The 19,111-nt window shown below is 45.4% G+C and overlaps 1 protein-coding gene across 5 annotated transcripts in view; it reads right to left on the bottom strand.

Annotated features, from left to right (window-relative positions):
* Positions 1 to 19,111, bottom strand: part of COL27A1 (collagen type XXVII alpha 1 chain) — a 195,601-nt gene that overhangs the window by 161,032 nt on the left and 15,458 nt on the right. Inside the window, exon 1 of one of the 5 annotated variants that reach the window (XM_065696068.1) lies at positions 14,066 to 14,085. The exons of the other annotated variants lie outside the window; for them this stretch is intronic. The gene's annotated coding sequence lies outside the window, so the exon portion shown is untranslated. Of the gene's footprint in view, positions 1 to 14,065; positions 14,086 to 19,111 lie in introns of those variants that run through there. 5 annotated transcript variants of the gene reach the window in all.

Below are 19,111 nucleotides of genomic sequence, written 5' to 3' on the forward strand. Positions count from 1 at the left end.
TCAAGAGCTTGATTTTCTAAAAGCACTCCATATCTGCCCCAGGAATCTCTCCTACACATAGGAAAGACTTTCCTACACCCCAAAATATTCATTTGATATCTTAACACTTTCTATTCATCATCTGTTGTTTCCTTCTGACTGTAAAATACTGATAGACAAGCACTGAGCATCATTTTAACAACCTTATGATTTGTGATTCCTCATTTTAATACTATGTGCAACAGGCACAAAATCTCAGTGCTCAGGCACAAGTTGACTGCCATTTCCAAGACTGTTGCCAAGATGCTGCTCTCTCCCCTCTCCACAAATCCCTAAGGATCCTTAAGACAACTGGATGCTCCTGCTGGCTTGACTGGGGTGGTGTGAAGACAACGGCCCCAATAACTGCCTTGGCTGGGTTTCGAAGATCCCTACTCCCTTCCTGGCTTCCTGCCCTCCCTTTTAGCCACCAAACACAGGCTCTGGAATGAGACTTTCACACAAAGCAGCAAATCTTTGTGTTAACTCTATTATATACATCTTTTCCCCACATCCTTTGAATTGCAATAGATGATTAACATCCTCTTACACCATACGCATCAACAGAACTTACTGGTTTCCTCAGAACATGTGTTTGTACACAGCAAATATACCCCCCCCCCCCCGTATTGTACCAAAAGAGACCTGGTCGTGTCCAACCTCCTCCTATTATTTGCTGTGTAATAGAAACCCCAGGAACTCAACTGGGGCACTCATTGTGCTTAAGCTGGACAAGTGCATGGAAAACATCCCAGCACCGAAAACACCACACTTGAAATTAAGAGGGGAGAAAAGAGCCCCAAGGGGACACTAACCCCCAAACACATAAGCCATGGATTTCACATTCTACCTCAATTCCCTTATGGATGAAACAAACTGAGAAACAACCCAAGACTTGGACAAGCTGAGCAAGCCATGCCCAGCACATTTCCCTTTTAGTGCACTGAGCTGTAAGGAACACACATTACAACCTTCTCAGGCTGCTCAAGAGTATCGTATCACAGCGTCTATTCCTGTTTTAACATCACTAGGCTGTATGCATGCAAGGCTGGCAAGGGTTTACACACATCACCAATGTGCTGAAGATAATGAGTTACCGCAGATTTGCCAGGTCCTTCTTGGAAAGTGTCTGATGGAAGCTGATGGTTCCACCTTTGACCCATTGTCCCAGAGAAAACCTTATTCACAGCAGCCAGAGTATTTAAAGAAAGCCAACAAAAGAGGTGCTAAAATCTACGCACAGGATTCATTCCATCACCATAAAATCAAAGCTGCTGTGGATGCGAGAGGGAGAAGCTCTGGTGCTATGGACAGCAAACATGCCATAAAGCTGCAGGTAACTGCACCTTCCTCCAGCGCTTGTGATGAGACAAGCATGGAGTTCCTCCATGCTTCCTTGCCCATCACACCTTCCTCTCCCCCTGTGCCAAATGAATGAGGTTTGGTTTGCAAACAGGGCAATTGGGAACCTCTGCTTTTGCTGGGCTTCTTCAGGTGAGGGCAACAGCGAGAGGGCAACAGCAAGAGGGCAACAGCAGGGCTGTGGATTCTCCATGAATCCAACTTCTACAGCGAGCAAGTGGCAAGCACCAGGGTTTCTCCCCTCCAGCACCTTCTCCAGGGTCATTTACCTTGTGCAGACCCCCTCAGCAGCAGTCTTTAGTTGTCTGAGCCTGGGGCTGTCTATATGGAAGCCCCCTCCTGCTCCCTGGTGTATGCAGCAGAGCCCATTAGTTTGCTCAGGCTTTCCTGACCCAAAGTGGGAAAAGCTCTTCCCGTTCTTGGTGCAGGGAAAAGAACAACCGTTGCTGTTGGCATTGCAAGCCGAAACAGCTTATCTTTTGTTATGGAGCTTCTAAAGCTGCGGTTGTAAGGACTTAAGGAAAACTCAACATTGCTGGAAGGACACGCTAATGCAGGTGTGGAAACAGCACAGAGCGGAGAAAGGGGAGAAGGCTGGGAAAGGCAGCCAGGATCTCAATCCAACTTTCCATTTTAGGAGTGCAGAACACCATATTTCTTAACTGAAGGACACAGGGAGATAAAAGGTGTTTGGCAATTTTGAGAGCTAATTGCAAACAGGAGAATTCAGACAATAACTCAATCCACAGGGAAGTACCAGCTTACATTGGGGTATTTTAATGTCTTTATACAACTGTGAAAACCTCTAAGATTCCGGATTGCTCCATGAACATCATAGGAAAATCACTAGAAAGTTTCACTCTTATCCCAGAAATCCAACTCCACCCTTAGACTATAAACCTGCCTTTAATTATAAAGGACTGTCTCTTGAGAGTGCAGCAGTCGGTGCTGAACTTACCATGCACTAAGAAGGATTCAGACATTGTCAGGAGACAAAATTAAAGCAAAATGCCCCAAAGGATCGTTTTAATGGTCCTACCTTAGTATTTCATATCTGTAGCAGGCTTCAAGTAAACCTCCAGACAAAGGGAAGGGTTTTAGGGCTCCTCCTCTGTTCCCTATGAAAAGGAACTGGAAGTTTTCCCACCTTGCCAAGACCCAGGTCCTGACTCTCCCGACTTCCCTCCTAACTGCAACCACCCGCATAAGAGGCAAACACAGCCGTGGGGCACACGAAGGCTCCCAGGTCTTAATGGATAGCTTAATGGAAAGCTTTAGCCATGGGTGCCCCCTTGTGACTTGGTGAGTAATTAAGCACAACCGATAGAGCCCATCATGGCACATCAAGATTGATGGGGGCTTATCTGAGACTCCCCCCCCAGCCAACACACCGGTGCTTCCTAGTGAGCAGACCCTGAGTACCCATTGCTTTGCTGCCAGACTTAGAGGAAGGGCTGTCGGTGACATCCCTTGGTACGTGCTGGGGACAGCGAGCAAAGGAGCCTGTTCCATGCAGGAAGGACCTTGCCAGGCTGTGCAATGGACAACAGCATGGGGCAGCAGCACGGCCTGAACATAGGAAGGATGTAGACCTGGTAGAGTGAGTCCAGAGGCCATAAAGATGCAGCCAGGCTGAGAGAGCTGGGCTGGCTCAGCCTGGAGAAGAGAAGGCTCCTTAAGGGGGAGACCTTAGAACAGCTCCAGTGCCTAAAGGGGCTACAAGAAACCTGGAGGGGTTTGGAACTCTGTGAGCTTTAAGGTCCCTTCAACCCAAACCACTGTGATTTTATGAACCTCCTCAAACGTTGGTTTTGCTCCAGCAGAGGCATTGAAGCTACCTTTGATTTAAGTCCCCCTCAGGCAGCCTGAAAACCAGACTGGTCCCAATGGCAGCACAGGCAGGTGTCTTTAATCCAGGCTTCATCACACACACCCAGCCTAATACAATCCCCACCTAAACCCATCAATGCCTGACAGCATCCAGGACATCATATTTCCTGAAGATCTGTCTTGTTCAAAGCAGATGCTGGGCTGAGGTCTTGCCTCATGGGATGAGCACTGTAGAGAGCTGCAGCAGGCAACCTCCCACCACAGAGCATCTCATCTCCCACAGCTACACCACTTCATTTCCCTGCTGTCCATTCACTTCCTTCCCTCTGCCAGCTGTTTACTGGTCCTCCCACTTCATCCCGCCATGCACAACGAATGTCTCTAGGAAACAACCCATGTTTGCAGGCACAAAACTCCACTCCCGAGGCAATGCAGAAGGGCGTTGATGCCATGAGACATCTTCTCCAACTGAGACAACAGTCTACCATACACTCATCAAAAGGATTCAAATGTTGTCAGAAGACAAAAATAAAGCGAAATGCCCCTTTGTGGGCATGTTTCCTAAATTTCAACTTCCTAAACTCATTCTTTCACTCGTTTCTCACCTATTATCTCTCTATAACAACTTGGTAAAGCCAAGCATCCACCTGTAACACAATATCAGGATGAAGATGAGCCACGTCTACCCTCATCCTGCCCTGGGACTACACAAGGGCTGTACTGAACCCCTGCCTTTCTCACAGCAGCATCATTCAAGGTCTCTGGCGTTTTGGCACAACTAAATATGGAATTTTCATTCCCACTGCTTGGCAGCTCCTGCCCTGGGGGTATTTGTCTCTGCTCTGATATTTCTGCTGCAGAAGGGCCGGTACTTGCACTTCTAATTTGTTCTGCTTTGAATATCACAGCAGAGAGGGGCAGAGTCACACTGTGCCTCTAAACCCAACAACAGTCACTTCAGTGCTGAGCCTCAATCCACTCTTTAATGGCCCTAATTTTCTAGCATTTGATCAAAATGTCCTTAAAGCAGATATGGCCCCTGGGCTTTGAAAACAAGCAGAAAGAACAGGATAACCTTTGTGATACTCTGTTCCCTATCATCTACAGCCAAATCTACGCAGCCTCATTTTAGCATCTCCTTAGCCCAGCCTGGTACATGAAAGTTGAGCAAAGCTCAGTGTGAAGTGGCTCCCTAACAATGCAAACCTCTCAATCTGCTTATATCATTTGGGGAAGGCACGGCAGCTCCTTCATCTTAGGAAATATGAATGGCTATCTTGTCTCTGAAAATGTGTAAATTCAACATCCGAGATTTGAAGTCCAAGCTGGATTGAGATGTGACAATTCCAATTACACAATTCCAGTGGTCCAGTTTTGGTACTTCAAAGAGGGCAGCTCCTCAGGATGGCACCAGAAATATAAAACCACTCTAAACTATAAAATCAAACTATGCCCCTGCTCTTTGAATCCCTCAGTACAGACAAATCTGAGAGCATTAGGGAATCCTAGATTGCTTTTATAGTATATGAAAGGAGATTATACAATGAAAGTATAATATACAATATATATTGTATATTAGAGTATATATAGAGAGTATATAAAAGTATGCATATAGAGTATATAAAAAGTATGCATATAGAGTATATAAAAAGTATGCATATAGAGTATATAAAAGTATGGCATATAGTATATTCATTTACAGTATTAACCAAACAAGGTTTAAGTCATTGTTAGAAATACTAAAATAGTTTTCAGAGTAACTTACAAAGCTGAAGTCTATTGAATGCTGGGTTTAAGATGTGTTTAGTTCTCTGTTTCATCACCAAAGTTGTTGCATGTGTACATGGCTTTAGCTGCTATAGGACTCGGCAGAACCTCACCATGCTTAACTGCTTTGGTGCCAAAGGTGCAATGAGAAGTCCTGAGAAACTAGTTTCAAGCTCATATCAGCCAGCACCACCATCCTATAAGATGTTTGCCTCCATAAGCAGATAAACTGCTTCCCCTTTAGAAACATGGAAATGGCAATGGGGAAGATCTCTAGTGGTTTGCACTGGGTCTGTAGCACAGTCGAGGCTGCTGCTGTCAACACTGTTGACAGTCAACACTGATGCTGAGCGCAGACAATACTGGAGGTTGTGAGTGCTCCATCCCTGGCAGTGTTCAAGGCCAGGTTGGATGAAGCCTTGGGTGGGATGGTTTAGTGTGAGGTGTCCCTGCCCATGGCAGGGGGGTTGGAACTGGATGATCTTGAGGTCCTTTCCAACCCTAACTATTCTATGATTCTATGAGCCGGGTATCTCTGACCACTTTTCAAAGGCTGTTTCAGAAAAAATCTGAAATGAAGAAAAAGAAACATTTCAGTGTGCAAATGCTGGGGAAAGCTTCTGGAATCGCTTCAACTTTCCCTTCTCTAGAAGAAAAGTACTTAGAGTTGGGTCAGACTCACAAATACCTTTGTTTGACCTGAAGTGAACAACTTCTAGCATCTAAGTGATCCATCTAGAGCTCTTTGCCCAGATCCAAAGTTACACTTCCAAGTCAGTTTCCACAGTGCAGGTGGGCCTCAGCTAGGCAGAAACGTCTGTTCTGGGGGCATTTACTACTTACATACAAGACTCTATACCTTCATCATCAGCAGAATCATTTCCCTGTTTCTTTGGCTTCAGCTCAGAGCCAATTCCTACGGCAAAACTGGTGCCTGAAGCCCAAGAAATGCTCTTAGGCTAGAAATGATGCTTGTTTGCATCTCTCGCCTGTTTGGTGGGAACATCAAAGCCACCCAAATCAGTCCACATCACAAGTTCCTCTTCCTTAAAGGAAGCAAACCTTGCTTTGACATTTGCTATTACCCTCAGCATCAGCTCAGGAGACTGTTATCAAAGGGGTGACAGGCTTGTTCACACATTAACAGTGAAGTAATTTGAAGCAGTTTTGGAGATGTACACACAGATTTCTGGTCTTCATTAAAATTAATGAAAGGTTTGTGTTCAAATGCCTCTGCTGCCTCAGAAACCTCAGTCATTATGGTTCAGAAGTTGTCTCTGTCATACAAACCCTCCCAGGATGATTTATGAAGTTGTACAAGAGTTATTACATTTAAAGTCATGAATCTCTTTTAAGGTTAAGTTGTATATTAGGAAAAAGAGAGAGAAAAGGCTTCAGGAGAGATTGATGGAATAGAGTCAGTAAAAGGGAGCGCAGTATATTAGGGACTGAAGCATCAATAGCACATGGGCATTCAAAGCAGAGAGAGCAAAACCAGCTGGACCGACTGCAGAAGCAGACAGACAGCAGGGACTCTTCAGATGGGAGTGTTCAGATTGGTTTAACACTCACAAAGCCCAGAGAACTGAAGGAATAGGAGGAGGGACAGTGCAGCAAGTCCCTCTTACACTCAGGGATAGAAAGCACATCCCCAAAGATTTCTATTAACCTTGTATTTTAACACATACGAACCCCATTCCTTATATTTCCATAGTAATCTTTTCACTGCCGGAGTTCCCAAAAGCTTCTGCTTTGCACCAAGTTTCTGCCTTCAGAGGCACTGCAGAGTGGAACATGAGTGAAATGACTGTTAGGCAGAGTCAAGCCCCAAAGATTGCCATTACCTAATCGTGTACCATTACACAGCTTTGTGAGGAATATTCCAAGGTTTTGGGAAAAGGCTTACAACAGCTCAGTGTTCCTGCTGCCCACCACGAACACTGCCTTTATCCATCCTGGAACCACACTTGCACTCCTCCATGGAAAAAGACAGGGAATTACAGTGAACCTCAGAAACGTTGAGGAAAGTTTCCTTCAACCTCCAACAAGACTGGCTTATTCTGTTATTACAATTCCCTGGAAATTGCTATGCAGCCATCACTGGAGCATAAAATGGCATCAGGAGCCTCCAAAACATTCCTGTATGTGCATTCCAAGAGATGCTTAACAAAGCCTCATGTGCACAGGGGATCACAGAAACCCCATTACCCATCTGCAGCACCAGAGCATCGATCTCTCCACACAGAGCATCGCAGCCACCCGCTAAATGGGTTTTTGATTAGCCACGTTGTTTAAACCAACCACAAAGTTTCATAGCAAACATTGGGCTGCCAGGCAAAGGGTCAGTCCCAAGGCTCAGCCTGGCTTCATGGAATTCTTCCACTGGTTCTGGGCTGAAGTTCAAGTGAACCTCTAGATGGGGAGATGGGTTTAAAATTGGCAACCCTGCCTGATTTAACCAAGAGTCTCATGATGCTTGGCACATTGCTCAAAACCCCAGCGCTTGGAATCTAGTGCAAGAAATCCAATTGCTGCTTAAAAACCCCAAACCCTCTGTTCCATGTAAGCATTCTGCAAACCTAAGACATAAGTTCTACAGACCTTTGCAAGAAGTAAAGAACATGACGTACCATTTAAGTCTCCTTAGTTTTGGGAAACGTATTTATGACTTTTATAACCATCTGATATTAATAGTTTCTGTGTTTCCAGAATCACAACATGAAAATTCTTTCTCAAAACTGTGGCTAACTCATTTGCATTGAAATTTTAGATCAATTAATTCAAAGAAAAATGCAAAAAGAGAGAAAAGGAAATGAAACATTCCCTTTCCCTAAACATTCAAATAGCATTTAAACCAGAACGAGCCATTTCCCCTCTCTAACTTATTCTGCTGTATATTTTTGCCATACAAAAGTTATTCAAGATACTCCCAACTGACTTATAGCCTCTAGAACATGGTGTCGCACAGGGCATAGAGCAGGACCGCAGAGTAAATCCATCTCTAAGTCCTAGTCAATGATCTGCTTTCAAAGTGCAGATTGACTCCAAATAATCCCCCATAATCTGCACCGGTAACCATACCCAAAGCCACCTTATGAACAGTGACTACAATTTCAGGTCCAACAGAGCTCTACCTGTGATCTTCTGGCTTCTAACACCATTTACTTTCCAGCGCTGGTATTATCTTTCTCTTTGCATCGCTCACATCTCCCCCTCCCTTCTTCCTCTCACACAGTAGCTCTTTCATCTGCTCTCAGTAGGTGCTGCTCTACCTAATTAATTGAGGATTTAACAAATGCACTTTCTAATTCACGTAAATAAGCCCATGCTTGGAACAGTGGCTCACAGTGCTACCCAGCGCTCCTTCCTCAGCAACAGGATATTATGGGCTCCACCTCCTCTGTGCCAAATTAATGCATGAAACTAATAGTGCAGAAGCAAAAGAGAGTCACTAAAAGCATCATTTAGAAGAACGATTCCAAACTAAAGTGGTTCCTGGCCTTGAGTCCCTGAAGACAAAGAGAACTATAATGTTTGGTGATGATCAGGCTTTAGGAAGAGGGGGAAAAAGAATAGATCTAGATTTTCAACCCAAACTGCCATTCAGTGCTTCCAGTGCTCTTTCAGAGGTGACTTTGTACATGGGCTGGGAGAAGGCTAGAGAAGGAGGCAAGGGAACAATCACTGGGGGTATTTCTGATACCTCCTACAGCACCTAAATGACAATAAATCTGCCCCATAACACTACCCAATATTAAGACTGCCCTCCTTTCATGCCATGAACCTGAGGTGAAGATTTAGAGGGCCTGTTTGGAAAATTCCCATCTGTTCTCTCCCTTATTCCATATCCGAAATCATATGCAGGTCTCCACCTCCGTTATTAAACTGTTGCTATCCCTGATGCACAGAAATGACTGATAAGAGATGCATTTAAAAGAGAACCCATTACTAAATCACACCACTCCCTACCACTAGGTTAAACAGGGGCATCCACTGCCTCCCTTATGAAAGAGGTCAGGCTGTGGGAGCATTTGCAAAAGGTAAGGGAGAAAGGCTGCATATGTGACAGAGCTATTTGGTGAGAGACAGCAGGACCGGCTTAATACACTGGAGCAGGGCAGAATATAGAGGCCAAATACATCAGACAGTGTTTTGACAGGGAGGAAAAATGCTCTATTTCATTCCCCCCAGAGCAGCTAGTTAAATGAAGCAGCAGGGGTGCTGCGGGTGGTTGGCATCCAGCTCAAAGGCCTCTCATGCACTGGGAATAGGGCATCGGCTGCATCAGCTGCAACAATCCAGGCAAAAAGTAGATTCCCAAAGCAAACCAAACCAGCCACCATCTTCCTCTATTCCTGAAGACTTTGCTGTAGCACTAAGGTTAGAACCCAAAACCTTGATGATTTCAGAGTGTTCTATAAAAGGGTAAAAAAAGTGTTTCCAAACCAGCATTTGAGTTTGTGTCCGAGTTTGTTTCCACAGATGGGTTGGGAGCAAGGCTGTGTTAGTTTAGGCCCTATGTACCTCAAGTTCATTAAGTCAAAAGAAAGCTTTGTGCCTTTCAGTGGTTTTTGGATGAGCTTACGGGTTTCAATAGGCTGGCCAGGGCTACGGGAAGGACTAACAGGAAAGAAGGAACAGAGGTGTGTGGAGCAATGAGGAGTGTGAAAACAGGGTGACAGACCTGTAGTTTGCATCAGGTTATTCTCAGCTTGTTGTAAGCTCCTGGCTTTCAGCAATTAGCCCAGGAATAAAGATTTGTTTGTGTTTTTCACAGGCTCTCCCTGTTGTGGAGACCAGAGAGAAAGCCAAAAAAAATTGTGCTCTTCCCACTGCGTTTCCTTCAGCAATAAACACCTCCTTCATTTATATATGCTTAAGAAAAACACACACGCACAAAGAGCCAGGAAACTGGAGCTTAAACCTTACTTAGGTATATGCAAAATCAGCTTGTGTCAAAGCAGAACAGCTGGGCAGAGCCAGGTTCAGTCTCTAGTCTTTAATATCCATTTCACCCCAAGCTTCTTGCATGCTTTTGTATGAAAGAGATCCCTCAAAAACTGAGCGAAGTTTGGATCAGTGTAGGCATGAGCGCTCATCTGTATGCCAGGCACACAGCCCTTGGTACAATTGCTTCTCCCTCACACCATACATACACCATGGCTATTGCTGATCAACAGTTAGAAGCACAGACGCATCCACTGACGTTAATGTGATTTTTACATCATATGAAAGAAATCAGGAGCTATTTTCTATGCACGAGGCTGTTACACTCGGTTTTCCAGAGGAAAACTGCTGGTTTACAGTAGGTCCAAAGCCTCAAGTTACCTCTTCAAATATGCATCCCCTTCCCTTTCTGTTGGCTGGAACTGAAGCCAATGGAGAAATGATAGCTCTGACATCCCGAGCTGCAAGACGACGACGGGAAGCAGCCGAGCAGGGAGTCCAGTTACACTCAAGACTAATGAGCAGCAGCCCCATCAAATCACTGCGCTTTGTTATTGTGTTAGCACTCGAAGCATTACACAGAAAGCAACATTTCAGTTGCATTATGCTATTAATTTGGCTACAAGCCATTGCCTTTTCAAGATTGCCTTAAAATAACTGTTTCCTACTGAAAGCAGCTCCCTTTCTCCCCAGCCAAATAATAAAAGTAGTCAGGTTTGGGGATGCGGGGGAGAAAAGGGCCCCAGGTTGTTTCCAGTTTTTAGGTCTATGGAAACTTAGCAAAGCAGGCACTGAAGTGGTGAAAGTCTAAAGAGCCCGAGTGTTTAGTGCTTGTTTTTGCTCCCTCCCTGCCAAAGCAGCAGCACTTGCCCATTCTTTCCTTTATGCCTGGCAACCCAACCACTGGTAGGACAAGCCTCTGGTCTTGGTACCCACCACGGGGCGTTGGCATCCAGTCACCGCTCCGCTGTCCTGAGCTGATCCTTTTATTCCATGGCATTCACCTCAGCTGTGTTTCAGCTGGCTTAGTGGCCTTGCTATTAAACTGAAAAACCTGGATGAATCACCTTCAGTTTATACAGTCACAAGTTTACTGCTCCTGTTAGCCACTGTTTGTCTCACATGCCAAAATATCCACCCTCTTCTGGGTGTTTCAGCCACTGGAGTCACTAAAAAAATCCCTTCTTCAACAGGGTGGGTGTTTTCAAAGCTTACTTCAGCCTGCAAAAAGTAATCCTAACTTCTCGGAGCGATCTCTTCACTGATTTTATTGTCCATTTCCAAATCATGGCTTTTTGGAAGTCTTTTCTGTGCATTTAACACTGAAGCAAAAAGCCTGCGGTTATTTTGGTTCTGTCAAGACTGATGGTTGGTCTTGCACTGACCTGAAGTGGAAGGATCAGCTTTTCAGTGAAAAGAGGGTCAGGTAAGGATGGGAACTCCAGATATAATTCAGACTGTGTCTGAGGCATCCTCAGCAAACCCAGAACAGGAGCTGTTTTGTTGTTACTACTTAAAGCCTGGCATATTCCTTAAGTCCAATCCTGTCCACCAGGTAGTTATTCCTGCTGCCACTAAAATAGAGCCTTGTGATCATATGGAAACAAGGCATAGAGGTGGCTTTGAAACCCCTAAGAGTTGTCATCAGCTTAAACAAATCCCTCTATAGTGGAAATAGAGATTTGTTCTGCTAACAGTGAGGCTTGAGGCTGGTAGAAGTAAAGAGGATTATCAGTAACATGTCAACAAAGCCACTGCATTAAACAGTGACACTTGGCCAGGCCCCAGCAGAGGTGAAAACAGGGCAGAATAAGTAGAATAGAGATCCTATGCGAAAGAAACGCTGCGAGCTTGATGTAGGCAACATTCACAGGGTCCTTCCTGCACATTAAACTGCATTAAAGTGTCGTATCCCGTACCAGCTTGATGCCATCAACACAGGTCTGCAAGTCAGGCGTAGCCCTGGCAAAATGAATGCAGTCAGAGTAGGAGGCACCCCCACAGTGAAGCACAGCACGCAATTAAACTGGGAAAGCCACCCGTTGTTACAGGGCATCATGGAAAGCAATTGGGAAAAACGTACCAGTGGGTGTTAAATCCAAAAGGCACCATCAGCAGATAAGAAAACCCCTGAAGTCACTGGGAAACATCCATAAGGGAACAATTATCACTACATACTGGTTGTTACCCTCTTCCATAGCTAGGAATAGGAGCATCAGGCTGGACAGGGCTACACTACAAGTCCTCCTCCATTCTCAGGGTCTTTGACCCAGGGACAGAGATTGCCTTCACTCCAAATTAGCATTGCTGATTTCTCTAAACAAGATTAAGGTCAATGCACAGCTTTGTGCTTGTGGCATTTGACTGCAAAACTAAGGCTACTCTGAATGCACTGGGAGCCCGAAGTGCAGGGGCAATAGACAGAGGGGATCATTGCCAGGTAAGAGGAGAATCATCATAAACAGTGCATTTGCACATCATCTGTTAAAGCTTTCTGGGCAGGGACTGTCCTTGTTGGCACAGGCATGTCTGACATCTCGCATGCACTGCCCGGATGTCTGGCTATAGAATGTGTGTATTCCTTCTATTGCAAACAGCTGAATTTAAAAGTGATCTTGCACAGGCCTGCACTTGGTTGCTCCTTGTCCAAGCTAACAAGATCTGTCCCATAATAGTGAATAAATGCATGGCAGATCATTAAACATGCCACTTAACCCTGAGCGGGGTGATTGGACACGTTTGTGCTCCCATTGGGGGACCCATTTTACCTGCATAAGCAAAAGGCTTCTTAGATTGATCCTCTCCTCCCCAGAGTAAGGAATTAGACACATCAAGGACTTTAGGGATGGAAGAGGCCCATTACAGCAGCCAAGCTGCTGCCTCTGGATGCCTCCTGCCTGGACATTTTCCTCCCTTAGGGTGCTCTCTCTGACCAGTTCACCTGACTGATGCGTGCTCTTTTCTCCTATTCTCACAACAAGCAACCTTGGGACCCTCAGGGAATTGGAGGATATCAACCAAACCTATTTAACATGATTTTCAAAGCAGCAAATGAGCCAACACAGCCACTTTGCATGTGGGAGAAAGAAGGAAAGGATCTGAACTCAAAGTCCTGCAAAAACACAAGTCCATCAGTTGAAGGAGGACTTTTCTATGTCCTTTGCCACCTTAACATGGCACAACAGCTTAAGTGGGTGATGGGATTTGTACCAGTCACCCCTCTTCCTACTGCCCTATGGCCACGAGAAGGATTAATTCTGATGGCTTGTGCACCCTATGCAAAGCTCAGTCCCCTCTTCAAGAAGTAATATCCCATGTGCCCTTCCCCAAGCTGTTCCATCTCCTAATCTCCTACTCCTCAGAGACCTTTAAATATGTAGTTTGAATTCCAACCAGATTCTTGGACTTGGCAGATAAACTGTGGGTCCCATAAGAGTTATATTTTCTTTGAGAGCCTTGAATGAAGTCTTTATAACAAACTTCATTAATATTGCTACCTATATCCCTGCTCCCCACTTCCTGCGCAAATCCAAACAGATTCTCCACACAGAAAGACTTTTCAAATTCCCATATTTACTTCCCCCAAACAGTGAGAGTGTTACTGAGGAGCTTGTGGTGAAGTCAATCCACATGCGTGTTGCCCTGCTGGGGTTTAAAGAGATGAAGCCTTCTATTCATTGGGGATGAAAAAACCTGGATGCAAGAGGGGAGGATATAAAGCTGGGGAGATGAGGGCTCTGGAGAGTTCTGTGCTCTGGCTTCATGCCATTGGCAGAATCGGGTCCAGTTTTGCATTTAGATTATACAGCAATACAAAGTCATTGCAGCTAATGCAGAGCTGTGTGTCGAAGGGTGTTAAAGCTGTTCCTGCCAAAACAGTTACAGTTAGCAAAGGGGTTGTTGAAAAACCACCACAGGCCTTTGTTTTGGGGTTGTTTAAAGAAATACCCATCTGCTGAATGCTTCGGGTGGGCACCTCTGGCTCTCAGCATGAGCCATCCACTGAGATCCAAACAGCACCTGCCCAATCCTGCTCCCATTGCAGTCAGAGGGTGAGCTGTGCTTGCTGATGAAAGGGGTTGGAACACAACTGGGAAGCAGGAGTAAAACAGTCTAATAGAGGACAACATAAACCCCATACCTTGTCCTATTTATTTATCTCTTCAAGTCAGCTTCTTCCAGGTTCACTATCAAAGCTTGAGTAGCAGCAGCAATTAGCTACAGACAAGGGCACATCCAGGCTGGATAAGACACAGATGGACATCCAGAGAGTGAAACAGTTATTTGGGATATAGCCCCAGCTCCGTTATTTACATCTCAATTTCCCTTTTCCAATGCAAAGCCAAAAGACACGTAACTCTTCTCAAAGAGCCCTGCAAGCTGCAGCCTACATGCCATGACATGCAAGTAATCCCCCTGAAGACTATTTAAATGTTTATTCGTGCTTTTAAATATATCTCAGTACAAGAACCAGTGAGTTAAACCCTTCAGACCTTCACCTACGTGCTCAATATAAGGCCATCTATAGGTCTAACCAGCCACGTGCGCCTAGTCATAGGACGAACAGCAGCTTTAAGACCTTCTTTAGTATCTTGCTGGAGACAGCACAATTCAAGGAGGAGATCCCCATTTAGACCCCAAGCCTCCTGTACATCTAAATGACTTAGTGTTCTCATTTCCTTTGACTATGAGCACTTTACTGACGGCTTTAGAAACTCTCCTTGCACCAAACCTGTCCAAATGACTGAACCCTTGAGTACACAGCAAGGCTTATATTTGGGAAGGTGTCTGCAAAGGGCCACAGACTTAATCTTTGTTTAAAGAGGATTATAGATGGGGGACGTTTGGGATGCGTCAACAGGACTTCTTTAGAGTAGCTCGTTTTAAACTGGGCTGTTTTAATTGAAAGGTAGCAAAGGAAAATAAAACAGAAAACAAAAACCCATTTGAGCTGCTTCAGTGGAAAAAACACATTTCTGATTAAGAGTTTCGTGACCAAAGGAACATCAGAAATTACTGAAAATACCCCAAAACGTGAAATCTCATGGGAAATTGTAATCATACGTTCAAAATCCCTCTGCTCCTCAACAGGCAGCATTCCCAGCATGAAGCATCCTGCACAACACAACTGCTTGGGGCTCCCACAACACATGAAGTGAGATGGGAGCGCATCAGGGAACACTTAGTGTGAGCAAGGAGATCTGTTGAAGAACAGCAAGAACACAACACAGTGACACTGAAGAATTGGAACATTCTGGATATGAGTTTTCCCTACAAAAAAAAGCTCCTATTGGAAGGATAAAATTTTCCAAGCAGCTCATTCTTAGCTTTTATTTCAAGTTACAGCCCACTCCAGTTTGTTTGGCATAAATAATCAAAGTTAGAATTGCATCAGATGTTGGCTGCACAAGGGAGGTGCGGCGAAGATGTTTCAACACCATGCTGGGGAAGCCATCTCCCATCCTCTTATTCCACTGCTTCAACCAGCTTGAACAGACTTTGCTTTTGCACCATGTGGCTGCGGAAAAGTCACTGGGGAGAGCTGCAGCTCTGTAATGAGCTCTGCTCATTACAGCATGCATACGCTGCAAGCCACAAGGGCAGATGCTGCACCCTCCGAGCAGGGTTGTCATCCCACCAGAAGCCCATAGGAAAGCCACATCCATCCAAGAGCTCTTGGTTTCTAGCATCACTTACATGATGCACTTCCCCAGGTAGACAAGGAAGTTATTTCCTTGGCACATAGAAAGCAGTCTGACCTTCTCCAATATAAAGCCCATACCCCCGTAAACCCTCTTTTTCCTATAACATCCTCTGTATTCGGGGCTACTTTGGAAGGTGCTGAGCACCTCACTTGAAGGAGAAAGCCTGTCTGGGACAGAGATTCCATCACAAGGAACTCCTATATCACTGTACCACAATACCTACCTGCCGCACATGCCATACCCTAACATTTGCAATGGGAAATACCACATTACATCTGAGCTACTGCAGCTGTAGGTAAGTGTTCAGGTTTAATGGGAACCCACTGTGATGGGAGAGAAAACCCCAGCACTGACTAAAGGAACAAAGGCCTGTAATATCCCAGCAGAGAGTATGGGAAGGGTAAATATCCCTGTGCCAAGGATCACTGTTTAAAGTCCTCTACAGAACAAATGAAAGGCTGAAACCTGAAGAAGTTTGGGATCTTTCCGTCTCTTTTTAAGGAAGGAAGGAACATCTGTGGGAAGTATTTATGAGACATATAATGCACCTCACATAGTACCCTAAGGGCCATCTTTAGAGTGGAAATAAAGCTTCCATAGGAGGAGTTTGTTAACATTGCATTTGGATGCAAACACAAAAGCTCCCTTGTTCTGTAAATGACTTGCCGAGATAAGTGTCCCTTATCAGCAGCACTGTTTTCTTTTGGAAAGGAAGGCACTGTGTGTGTACAAGCAGGGGATGGAAGTCAATGAAAACAGAAGGCTGGAGAGGTCTGAATGGAGATTTTGTGCTGTAATTCTAGCTTGGGGCTGCTTTTTTGGGTGTGGAAATATCAAACACTGACCTCCCACCGACGCTCCTTGGCAGTGGGATAAGCCGCTCATTTAGTTTAGCTCAGCCACAAAGCTGCTGTGTAACATGGCAAGGTCCTTGCACCGCTACACGGGCACGATGCATCCCTTGGGCTGCACCCAGCCCTCACATGCCCCTGCTTAAAATATCACCGAGCCCATGCCCACAACCAGGTAACCCCACAGCTCATCAGGCAGCTCCTTCAGACGGGGAAGAAAAGAGGGTTTGTGCACAAGAAGTTTGGGGTAGAGGACACCCAAGGCATCCTGCTATTACAGCCAACAATCCCTTGCTAATCACTTGCTTTTGGTGGCGATGCTCTACTTCTTCTGGCCCAGAAACCCAAAATACACCCAGCTGAAGGGAACTGCATGAAAGTATCACACAAAGAAGCGAGGTGTGCAGGAACTATTTGCTATCCAATGTAGTCACAACATTTTGCTTTAATCAGAAAGAGAAGGTCTTTAGAGGTGACCATCTCTGGTCTGAGATATGCTCAAGTGGTGATGGACTCTTGTGGTCCTTGGCTCAGGCCTGTGGCATCCACCAGGAGTTTTGTCTTGGTTTTGGAGCCACTTTAATACCAGAGGATGCTCTGTTATAGGCTGATGATACATTAATGAAGTGAGAACCTATAGGGGAATGCTGGGCTCTTCTCTGGAAGAACAAACTCAGAAATTCACATATGGCATCAAGATTCAGGATAGTTAAAGTAGAACCATGACAGCAGGCAGCTCTGGTTGAGTCTGATCAGAGCCAGAACAGACTTGGCATCTCTGCTGTCAGGAGAACATTTCAGACCTCTGCTGCACCAGGGCATTCAGTCAAACGAGCTAAACAGCTTTCCCAAGCCATCGCAGCACCTGCAGCAGGCCATAGACCCTGACATTTCGGACACCACCACCATTTCATGGCACACAAGCAGCAGCACAGCTTTTGGATGCGCTGTCACCAGTTCACAGGAGATTTCCCTTCCCCTACTTTAAACGCCTCCCAGTGATTTTATTGGCAGGTCTGAATGTGATGCGGAGCTGTAGCACAGCCCGGCTAGAAAAGCATGGATCCATCAGCAGGATCCATCAGCAATGCTGTGTCAACAGCAAGTGGCTAACGATGCAGAAACTCATTTGTTCCCAAGCGCATCATCTCCCTTACAAGGCACTCGCTATGCGTGGTCACAAGCTGTTCCATTAGACAGAAGGAGGCTGAAAAGTCTGGATTAAGTAAAAGGAAAACAGCTTTGATAGCCATCAGTGTATCAGTTAACACAGCATTTCCCCGCTGGCCTCAGACACACAGAGGGGAAAGGGCACAAGGCAAGAGGAGAACTCACCGTTGTCCTGTCAGACAACAGAAGCCAACCTACTGTATAAACAGTTGTGCTGTCAGGTCCCACAGCCAAATCAACATGGATAACTGGCCAAGATACCATAGCTAAAGCTTTACTTATGATATTTAAGGCTACCCAACTCAGTGCCACTCTTCCTCTGAGCAATCCAGGCTGGAGCATCCTCTGAGCGATCATGATTGTTCTGACCTAGACCAAGTACTGCTGAAAACCCAGTCTGACATCATGATACATTTCTGCTCCTCCATTGCTAATTCAGCCACTAATACCTACACAGACTCTGTTCCATAAACAAGTCTAAAACTAGACAGAGGGATCAAGGGATTTAGTGGGATTCACATGCTACCGCCAAGAAATGCTCCAACGCCATCCACCAGAGACAAAACATTAAAAAGACAGGTTCAAGGAAAGCACTCATGTGCGATGGAGCGGTTTGAGCTTGAAGTAACTGTCACTTTAAAACACATTTTCTTCTGCCTTGGGTTTAACACTTCTGCTCGCCATTAGCCAGCCATGGAAAAGTAATAGGTCATCATGAAAGAACTGGGCTTCAATAACCAAAGACCAGCTCTCCGAGACGGAGATCTTCCTGCTCAAGCCTAGAAGGCTTCTGCCAAAAGACTGGCAAGCAGGGAAAGAATTAGAACAATCTAGAGCCCCTGATCCCATCTAAACCAGCCAACCGGATGCTAAGAAGGAGCACTCACCTGCAAAGGCAGGGACAGGAGCCACACAATGTTTTACTACATAAGGCACAGCATTTGTGTTTAACAGCCAGTAACTGAGCCAGCCCGCACCCCAGATAAGCTAACATTGCAATCTCAGATAAAGGCACAAGGGTCCCGGCGCTCCAACATCATTAAACACTTGCAGGAGCATCAAGAAAACCTACATCAGTGCAAAGCTGGCTGCAAGCAGACCTCTGATGACACTGTGCAGCGCCAGGGTGGCATCTCTGCTCATGTTAACAGACATGAAACCACACAGCAATACCTCTCGTGATAGGGTAAGCACAACACCGGCATGCCCCTGGCTTCTACCAGAACAGTTACTTCTAAAGGTGACCATAATCCGAGTCTTCTTTTGGTGGGAGGCTGTATTTCCTTCCTGGAAGAACTGAGAAATCGCATTTCCCTGGAAAACCCACAGAGCCGTCCCAGAAGCAGAGCTTTCTGCCCCCGAACCACTCAGAACCGATCTAACTAGCAACAACAGACACCCCATACTAACCTGTGGGTGGGAAGTGGTCTTATCTGACTGATTATATTTAAGAATACAGCA

This window comes from Lathamus discolor, chromosome 15 (genome assembly GCF_037157495.1).
Source record: "Lathamus discolor isolate bLatDis1 chromosome 15, bLatDis1.hap1, whole genome shotgun sequence".
Classification (NCBI taxonomy): domain Eukaryota; kingdom Metazoa; phylum Chordata; class Aves; order Psittaciformes; family Psittacidae; genus Lathamus; species Lathamus discolor.